At 42.7% G+C, this 9,498-nt stretch overlaps 1 non-coding gene across 1 annotated transcript; it reads right to left on the bottom strand.

The window, feature by feature from the left end:
* Positions 1-1,146: 1,146 nt before the first annotated feature.
* Positions 1,147-1,221, bottom strand: Trnas-uga (transfer RNA serine (anticodon UGA)). The gene has a single exon. It is a non-coding gene; the product is annotated as a tRNA-Ser (tRNA).
* Between the last annotated feature and the right edge of the window lie 8,277 nt (positions 1,222-9,498).

Here is a 9,498-nt window from a genome sequence, read left to right as displayed (position 1 = left end):
TGCCCTTATACGAACATCAGAAACGTTCTGTGCAATTGCATCACGTACCATAGTATCGGAATAAGGGAGTCCACATTCACACTCAAAAGCACAATCCCTAGTAAGGCCTTGCAAGGTTGCAACCCACTCCCGATTAGTCTGATCTGCACGTTTTGTACGAAAGAAGGTACACCTTTTTGCAACTACTTCGACTGATTCTTTGAAATATGCGTCTAATGCAGACAAAATGTCGTCGTAGGACAGAGTTGCTACGTCGCGTCGGGGAAATAATTTCACTATCACACGCCACGTTTGGACGCCGATGGACGAAAGGAGATAAGGCTGCCGCTCATTACCTTGAATTCTATAGGCGGCGAGATGGAATCCAAATTGGCGTGACCACTCCGTCCAGCTTTCCAGTGCCGCATCAAAAGGACGAAACGGTCGTGCAACTGCGTGTTGTGGCTGCGTGAGCGGTGGAGCGGCGGCTGCCGCATCGTTTTGCATTGCACGTTGACCCTGGACGAGCTGTCCAAGGGCATCCAGTAAGGCCTGCGTCTGCTGATTCTGTAAGCGATAAAATTCGGACAGTACATCTGGAGATTGTGGCAAAGCCATTACACAAGTAAATCAGGGCAGTATAGTTACGAACGCGGTGTGGCCTCGTCGCCACTTGTTGTGGATTGGCAAGACAGCCAATCCACTAGGAGGAAGCCGAAAGGCACGCGTTTAAGCTCACGCAGGCTGGCGTGAGGTCTGGAACAGGACACGGAAATGAGAATAGCCGAAAACGTACGTAGCTGCTGGAATACTCAACTTTAATCCATGATTGGTGAACATCGCTCTTGACGGTACATGTTTTACAGCATCAATAGTGACTGGTAATGGCGCCTTGCTAGGTCGTAGCAAATGACATACCTGAAGGCTATGCTAACTATCGTCTCGGCAAATGAGAGCGTAATTTGTCAGTGAACCATCTCTAGCAAACTCGGCTGTACAACTGGGCGAGTGCTAGGAAGTCTCTCTAGACCTGCCGTGTGGCGGCGCTCGGTCTGCAATCACTGATAGTGGCGACACGCGGGTCCGACGTATACTAACGGACCGCGGCCGATTTAAAGGCTACCACCTAGCAAGTGTGGTGTCTTGCGGTGACACCACAAAAACTGTGTGCCGGACCGAGACTCGAACTCGGGACCTTTGCCTTTCACGGGCAAGTGCTCTACCAACTGAGCTACCCAAGCACGACTCACGCCCCGTCCTCACAGCTTTACTTCTGCCAGTACCTCGTCTCCTACCTTCCAAACTTTACAGAAGCTTTCCTGCGAACCTTGCAGAACTAGCACTCCTGAAAGAAAGGATATTGCGGAGACATGGCTTAGCCGCAGCCTGGGGGATGTTTCTAGAATGAAATTTTCACTCTGCAGCGGAGTGTGCGCTGATATGAAACTTCCTGGCAGATTAAAACTGTGTGCCGGACCGAGACTCGAACTCGGGACCTTTGCCTTTCGCGGGCAAGTGCTCTACCAACTGAGCTACCCGAACACGAATCACATTCCGTCCTCACAGCTTTACTTTTAATCTTCCAGGAAGTTTCATATCAGCGCACACTCCGCTGTAGAGTGAAAATTTCATTCTTCCACAGGATAGTTTGCACCTGTCTTCAAGCGTTTGCCAGTTCAGTGTTTTCATCATCTTCGTAGGTCTCTCTCACAGGTCAAACAACATGTGACCATTCTGCGGCCCTTCATTGTTTATGTTCAACGTCCCCTCTTAGTCATATTTGGCATGGACCCCACACAAAAGAGCAATATTTTTAAAAAGTTCGCAAGACTGCTTTGCAAATAATCTCCTTTGTAGAACGATTGCATTTCTGTACTATCCTGATAATGACCCCAAGTCTGTAACCTGCTGTATTAACGACTGGGCATATGTGAGTGTTCAGTTTCATATCCCTACAAAGTTAATTTTGTGCATACTGGCTACATTTAGGAACCAAGACTGTGGGAAATAATGTTTTTCTATTTTTCTGCAACATCTGTAAGTAGCCTTTAGATCATCAGGCGTTTTACGCATACAGATACGAGTATGTTATTTAAAATGTCTTAAACTAAATCAATATAGAATCTTGTTTCGTTCATTGTCCCGCTGCTGGAGTGGCTATTGGGGTACATGGTGGAGGCCGGGCTATGGGTGGATGTAAATCTACGTCTTAGGGTGTCTTCTGCTGTGCCTCGTTGTTTGTTGTGACTGGCATCGGATGCATATAGTGAACCAGCAGTCATGTTCTGATAATCGTGTGACACGCTATTCATAATTATGTCGGTTATTCACTTACGATTTTGGCGTCTCGAAGCTTCATTCGCATCACTGGTACACTGGCGGAAGTGTCGCGTAACATTACATTTTTGCACTGCTTAGTCTGGCACTACTTGGACGTTTTTCACTGCACTCAATGTTTCTACATAGAAGATAACAGTATATGCTTAATACAATATTGCGACCTTTAAGTGTGTGGTTGAGTATCGACTACCATTTCTTTACAACGAATATCGCGAAATTACATTTTTTCCACACTGGTACATCTTAAATCTAATGCACTGGAACTGGCTTCAGGCAACTGAATATTTTTGAGTTTTTGAATTCAGCTATCTCATTGAGAATGTATCTCCGTTTTTTGTATTGTGAATGAGTATTTCAATTTCTTCCATGAAATCCATTCTTTTATTTTTACTGTTTTTGTGCAAAATTTCAAGTTGTCTTCAATTTTCAACGGGTGGTCTGTGTTTTTAATGTGTGTTACTACTGTTGACGTGTTATAGTTCTCCAGTCTGGAGCACTCTATATGCTCTTTGAACTGAGTTCTAAAATTTCTGGTAGTCTATCCTATATAATGTTTATTAGATTGGCTACAAGTAATTTTGTAAATGTCACCTTTTGTGATCTGCATCTGAGGATTTTATAGTGTGAATAAGCTTGCTTATTAGCTCATTGGTAGTGCTGAAGCTGATTTTTACATCTATGTTTTTCAATAACCTAGCTAATTTTTCAGACATTTGGCATTTTTACATGTTTAACTGCTGGTGTGCTGTCAGTTGTGAGTGTAATTTTTTGTTGTTTGTTCAGATTATTTTTTATCTTTTTTATCTTTTCGTACACTGTATTGAGTAGTAAGTGAAGGATCACATCCATTGTTTATTGCGATATATATTACGGCTTCTGTTCCTTGTTGGAGTTCTGATAACATTTATCAATACGCAGCTTTTGCGGGACGTGGGATATGTAGAAGAGTTTGATATAATCTTCTCATGAAATTTCAATCACCAGTTTTCTCCTCCGATTGCGAAAACATTCTGTTGGCACTCACCTACATAGGGAGAAATGATCATCACGATAAAATAAGAGAAATCAGGGCTCGCACAGAAAGATTTAAGTGCATGTTTTTCCCGCGTGCCGTTCGAGAGTGGAACGGTAGAGAGACAGCATGAAGGTGGTCCATTGAACCCTCTGCCAGGCCCTTTACTGTGAATAGCAGAGTAATCACGTCGATGTAGATGTAGATAATTGTGTCTGTAACAGAAGATTTTCTGTGAGCATTGGGAGACACCTGATGGTTCTGTTTTAATAATTTAATGTCGAGAAATGGTATGGTGTTCTGCTCATACTCAAGATGAACTGGATACTTTTTATGCAGAGTATTGAATTTATTAAAAAGGATTGTTACTTCACCATCTGCACCATTTAATAGAAAAGTGTGTCACCAGCATACCTCTTACAGAATTAAGCTTTGTGGTGATATCTTTTAATTTCAATGTTTTATTCTCTATAAGGTTCATAAACATTTCAGCTATTAGGCCACTAAGAGGGCTCCCCACTGCAAGCCGTTGGCATTGTTAGTAAATTTTTTTCCTGAAATAGAAGTAATTATATGAGAATACTAAATTAAGTAAGTCTATAAACTCCATTCTGGTCTGTTCATTACCTTCTTTTTCTTTATGTTCTTTATTATTATCACTACTGTTTCATTTACAGGTACATTAATGTATAGGTCTTCAGTTTCTAGGGACAGAAACTTAACAGTGCCACAGTCAGGTGATTCATACTATTAATTAGTTCATAGGTGTTCTTTAGAGAATGGGATTTTTCTGCTAGCAAGGTATGTAGTTCACTCAGTAATTTTTGGTCTATTCTATTAATTGAGTTCACAACAGGTCGGTACGTGTGTTGATCTTAACGAGTTTTTGGCTGTGCTTTGAGTCTACAGGCTGTGGGATTCATTACAACAAGGCTCTGTACTTCATTCTCAGTGAAGAAAAACTTGCTGCATTTGAGGCATTATCTTATTTTAACTTCGAAATTTGGTGGGCGCTAAACCTGAACTTCGTTTACGTGGCTGTATGCAAAAAATGCAACTGCTTATAATAACAACTGACGCAAAACTGTATTCATCCCACACAGGCTGTGAAGTCTGTCGGAACAAACAACGACAGTAGAAGACACCATTGGACACTGATTTCTATCCACCCACTGCCACCCTTCCCCCTCCCCCTCCCGCCACAACATACACCAATAGCAACTCCAGTGGTAAAATAAATAAATAAAAAAAAACAATAACCAATCTTAATTTAGATTGAGACATTTTATCTTTCTATATGTATATGAATAAACGCCTATTGATGAGGAAAACATGCTTGAAGCGTATTGTTGCGCATTGTTATATGTCACATTAAATATAAAATAATTAAATGTGACTGGCATTAGAAAATTACAAATAATTAGCCCATAAAATGCTACATACAGGTATTTGTATGAGATGACCGGTGATAACTGTCACTCATTGATGTTGCAGTCATACGAGACTATGATTTTTCGTTCTGTGAAATGCAAACTTTTACATTTCTGAGTATTTAAAGCAAATTACCAGTTTTTACAAAACTTTGAAACATTATCAAGATCTGATTTAGTATTTGTGATATTTTCTCAGGCAGCACTTCATTATAGATAATTGCTTTATCTGCGTAAAGGCTGATGCTACTACACTAAAACTTCTGAATGACGGACATCTATGGGGAAAATAAAAATGTCCTCTTTTAAGAGCCGGCCGAAGTGGCCGTGCGGTTAAAGGCGCTGCAGTCTGGAACCGCAAGACCGCTACGGTCGCAGGTTCGAATCCTGCCTCGGGCATGGATGTTTGTGATGTCCTTAGGTTAGTTAGGTTTAACTAGTTCTAAGTTCTAGGGGACTAATGACCTCGGCAGTTGAGTCCCATAGTGCTCAGAGCCATTTGAACCATTTGAACCTCTTTTAAGAAGTGTCCGCTATTCAGAAACGGATAAAATTACGTTATACGGTACAATACAGACAATGTGCTGTAGACAGAAAAGTACTGTACTGTTGTGAGGTGTAAAAGTACGTCAGTGAAAATTTACCTTTATTTAAGAACTGTGCTACATTAACAAATCCCCATACACTAGTATAATACAGCATTAAAATTTCTTTCATGCTTTCTGGACCGCTGGTTTGAAATAATAGCGTATCTTTTTCTGACCCAGAGAGTGATTTATAAATGTTAAACTGTGTCCCTTTCATCATTTTTCACTAAAAAGTAGTGTTTCACTTTTATTACCCCTCCAGCTGCCTGCTTACTTGAAAGTGGACTAAAGTCCGATTTAGTTATGTCGTCTTCACTTTCATCCTGCTGTCCTTTCTCGACATTGTCACCACACCTTTCTTAATGAAACTCTTGTATGAGCTGATGTACTTTATGAGAACAACGTATTGTCGATATTGGCATAAAACGCAGATCCACCAAATTCCTCTATTAAATTTTGAAGTTCATGCTCATGTTCCTTGACATCGTTTCCTTCGACACCGCAGTCAATCGCAGAAACACTGTCATTAAAAATGAACGCTGCCTCTTTGAAACCGTTGATGATTGTAGTGGATATCATTTGTTTTAAGCCGGCCGAAGTAGCCGTGCGGTTAAAGGCGCTGCAGTCTGGAACCACAAGACCGCTACGGTCGCAGGTTCGAATCCTGCCTCGGGCATGGATGTTTGTGATGTCCTTAGGTTAGTTAGGTTTAACTAGTTCTAAGTTCTAGGGGACTAATAACCTCAGCAGTTGAGTCCCATAGTGCTCAGAGCCATTTTTGAACTTGTTTTAAGGCCGAAGAAATCCACAGAATTACATTCAATACATTCATAAATTTTCCGAGCTTACATCCAGGTTCAACATTGTCTATTCGAGACAAAATATGTCTGAAAGGTTTTGCTTGTAAAACAGTTTGAAACTCTGAATAATCCCCTGATCCAGTGGTTGAGAACGTGAAGTTGAATTTACATTTTTTAGTGCAGTGGCGCAATGTGAAGTGGTATTATCCATAAAGAACATCACTTTCCTTCTTTGTCTTTTCATTTTTCTATCAAATTCCAGCAACCATTCAGTCATTATTGCCCTCATCATCCAAGATCGTTTATTAGCATACCACTCTAAGTTCAGTTTAGTCAAGTCAGTACCCATCAAATATCTAGGCTTTGCTGCCTCACCAGTAATTAAAGGCTTTTCAAATTTACCTATCATATTAACATAAAGTAAAACAGTAAGTTTGTTTTTTGAAATTACGTCTCCGGAACAGTTTTCACCTTTCAAGGCCATTGTTTTGCTTGGGAAGAATTCTGAAGAAAAGATCAGTCTTGTCACAGCTAAAAATGTTTCTTTCTTCACAGTCCTCACAAATTTCTGTTACCGTTCTTGCCCATCTGACACGACGTTTTCGTCTTTTGAACTGGGTTCTCCACAGACAGTGTGACAATTATTGAACTACATGAAATAAAATCGTCATAACTTCTGATCGGTTTGCGTTAGGACGTTCAAGCTGCACGGCTGGCCGCGGGGCAAGAAGGAAATCAATATGCGCATGCGTCTGGTTGTTGTCGGTCATTTTCGCGGTACAGCTTGCCTGAGCGTATAGCGCTTGTGAAGGCTTACTATGCGAGAAATAAAAGCCCTGAAGCCCGCCGGCTAGCCGGGCGGTCCTACGCATTGATTCGCTAGCGGATTAGTGTGTAGGTCCGGTGTGCCGGCCAGCCTGTGATGGTTTTTAAGGCGGTTTTCCATCTGCCTCGGCGAATGCGGGGGTTCCCCTTATTCCGCCTCAATTACACTATGTCGACGATTGCTGCGCAAACACTATCTCCACGTACGCGTACACCATAATTACTCTACCACGCAAACATTGGGGTTACACTCGTCTGGAATGAGACGTTTCGCGGGGAAGGGGGGTCCACTGGGAGACGAAACGCACAATGACCCTGGCTGGGTTCGGTGTGGGGTGGCGGTGGGGTGAGTGGACTGCTGTAGCCTGTTGTGGGGTTGTGTACCACTGAGGGCTACGGAGGGGACTCAGTCTCTCCGTCGTTTCTAGGTCCCCAGTTCAATAGATACATACATATAATAGCAGCCCAACTGCGGCTCAAAGGAAGTTTGCGACAGAGTTCAAGCTGAAGACAACCGGTCCAAGTGTGCTAACAATCAAGAATTTGATTCGCAAGTTTGGGAGAACGGGTAGTGTTCGTGATGACAGTGTTGGCAATGTCGGTCGCCTAAAAGGGTGAAAACGCCTGAAAACAACGAGAAGACACGCGCTATGTTTCAAACCAGCCCCAGGAAATCGATCAGACGAGCTCCACAACAGATGGGAATCAACAGGGAGACACTATGACAAATTGTTGCTGAAGATCTGCATTTTTTTCCCATACAAAATTAAAACCCATCAGCCATTATGCCCCGGGGCTATGGGACAGCGGTTGTGTTTCGCCAATACTATTGTCCACAGAACTGACGAACAGGACTTTGATGTGGATATGGTGTAGCGACGAAGCCCACTTTTGTTTGGATGGGTTCGTCAATAAGCAAAATTACACATTTGGGAACTGAGAATCGGCATTTCGCGATCAGGAAGTCTCTTCATCCTCAACTGGTGACTGTGTGGTGTGCAATATCGTCACGGAATAATCACTGCGATATTCCTTGATGGCACAGTGATTACTGAACGACATGTGAAGGTTTTGGAAGATGATTTCATCATAATCATCCAAAGTTATCCTGATTTAGTCAAGATGTGGTTCCTGCAAGACGGAGCTCGGCCCCATCGAAGCAGGAGAGTGTTTCATGTCCTGGATGAGCACTTTGGGAATAGCATTCTGGCTCTGGGGTACCCAGAGGCCACTGGCATGGGCCTCGATTGGCCGCTATATTCTCTGGATGTGAACACATGCGACTCCTTTTTGTGTGGCTATATTAAAGGCAAGGTGTACGGCAATAACCGCAAAACCATTTCTGAGCTGAAAACGACCATTCAGTTGGTCATCGACATCCGACGTTTCGACACCTCAGCGGGTCATGCAGAATTTTGCTATTCGTTTGTGCACATCATTGCCAATGATGGCAGGCATATTGAATATTTCATAACCTAAATCCGAATGTCTGTAGTGACGTTTATTTGTTGAATAAAGTTTGTGCACGCTGTAGTTTGTAACTAATTTACGTTTTACTCATATAGTTCAATAATTGACACCCTGTATGATTAGAAAATATGTTATATCTACTTCTAAATTTCACAAGCCAACTTACAGACGCCTTAAAATCGTGAAGTCCAAACTTCTATGCGGTTCTCGCTGGTCAGAGGTCCACTAACTCGGAAGTTGTTGGCGCGAGTACGGCAGAACCATTCAAAAGTCAAAGTGTGAACTTTTAAGCCTAATGTGTAGGGAAAAGAGCGTTTACTGGTAGGGTTATCATTTCTAGTACAATATTTCAGAATGTCCTTTTCGTTTCTTAAAATGTCACTGATCTGTGAGTTTCCAACAGAAAACCTCGCTGCCAAATACACTATCTGATCAAAAGTATCCGGACACCCTCAAAAACATACTGTTTTCGTATTAGGTGCATTGTGCTGCCAGGTACTCCATATCAACGACCTCAGCAGTCATTAAACACCGTGAGAAAGCAGAATGGGGCGCTCCGCGGAATTCACGGACTTGGAACGTGGTCAGGTGATTGGGTGTCACTTGTGTCATACGTTTGTACGCGAGATTTCCACACTCCTAAGCAATCCTAGGTCCACTGTTTCCGATATGATAGTGAAGTGGGAGCGTTAATGGACACGTACAGCACAAAAGCGTACAGGGCGACCTCGTCTGTTGACCGACAGAAACCGCCGACACTTGAAGAAGGTCGTAATGTGTAAAAGGCAGACATCTATCCAGAACCATCACACAGGAATTTAAAACTGCATCAGGATCCACTGCAAGTACAATGACAGTTGGGCGGGAGGTGAGGAAACTTGGATTCCATGGTCGAGCGGCTGCTCATAAGCCACACATCACGCCGGTAAATGCCAAACGACGCTTCGATTGGTGTAAGGAGCGTAAGCATTGGACGATTGAACAGTGGAAAAACGTTGCGTGGAGTGACGAATCACGGTACACAATGTGGCGATCCGATGACAGGGTGTGGGTAT

Source organism: Schistocerca nitens, chromosome 3, assembly GCF_023898315.1.
Source record: "Schistocerca nitens isolate TAMUIC-IGC-003100 chromosome 3, iqSchNite1.1, whole genome shotgun sequence".
NCBI classification, from domain to species: domain Eukaryota; kingdom Metazoa; phylum Arthropoda; class Insecta; order Orthoptera; family Acrididae; genus Schistocerca; species Schistocerca nitens.
The sequence above is the reverse complement of the archived record's forward strand: the minus strand, read 5'-3'. Positions and strand labels throughout refer to the sequence as shown.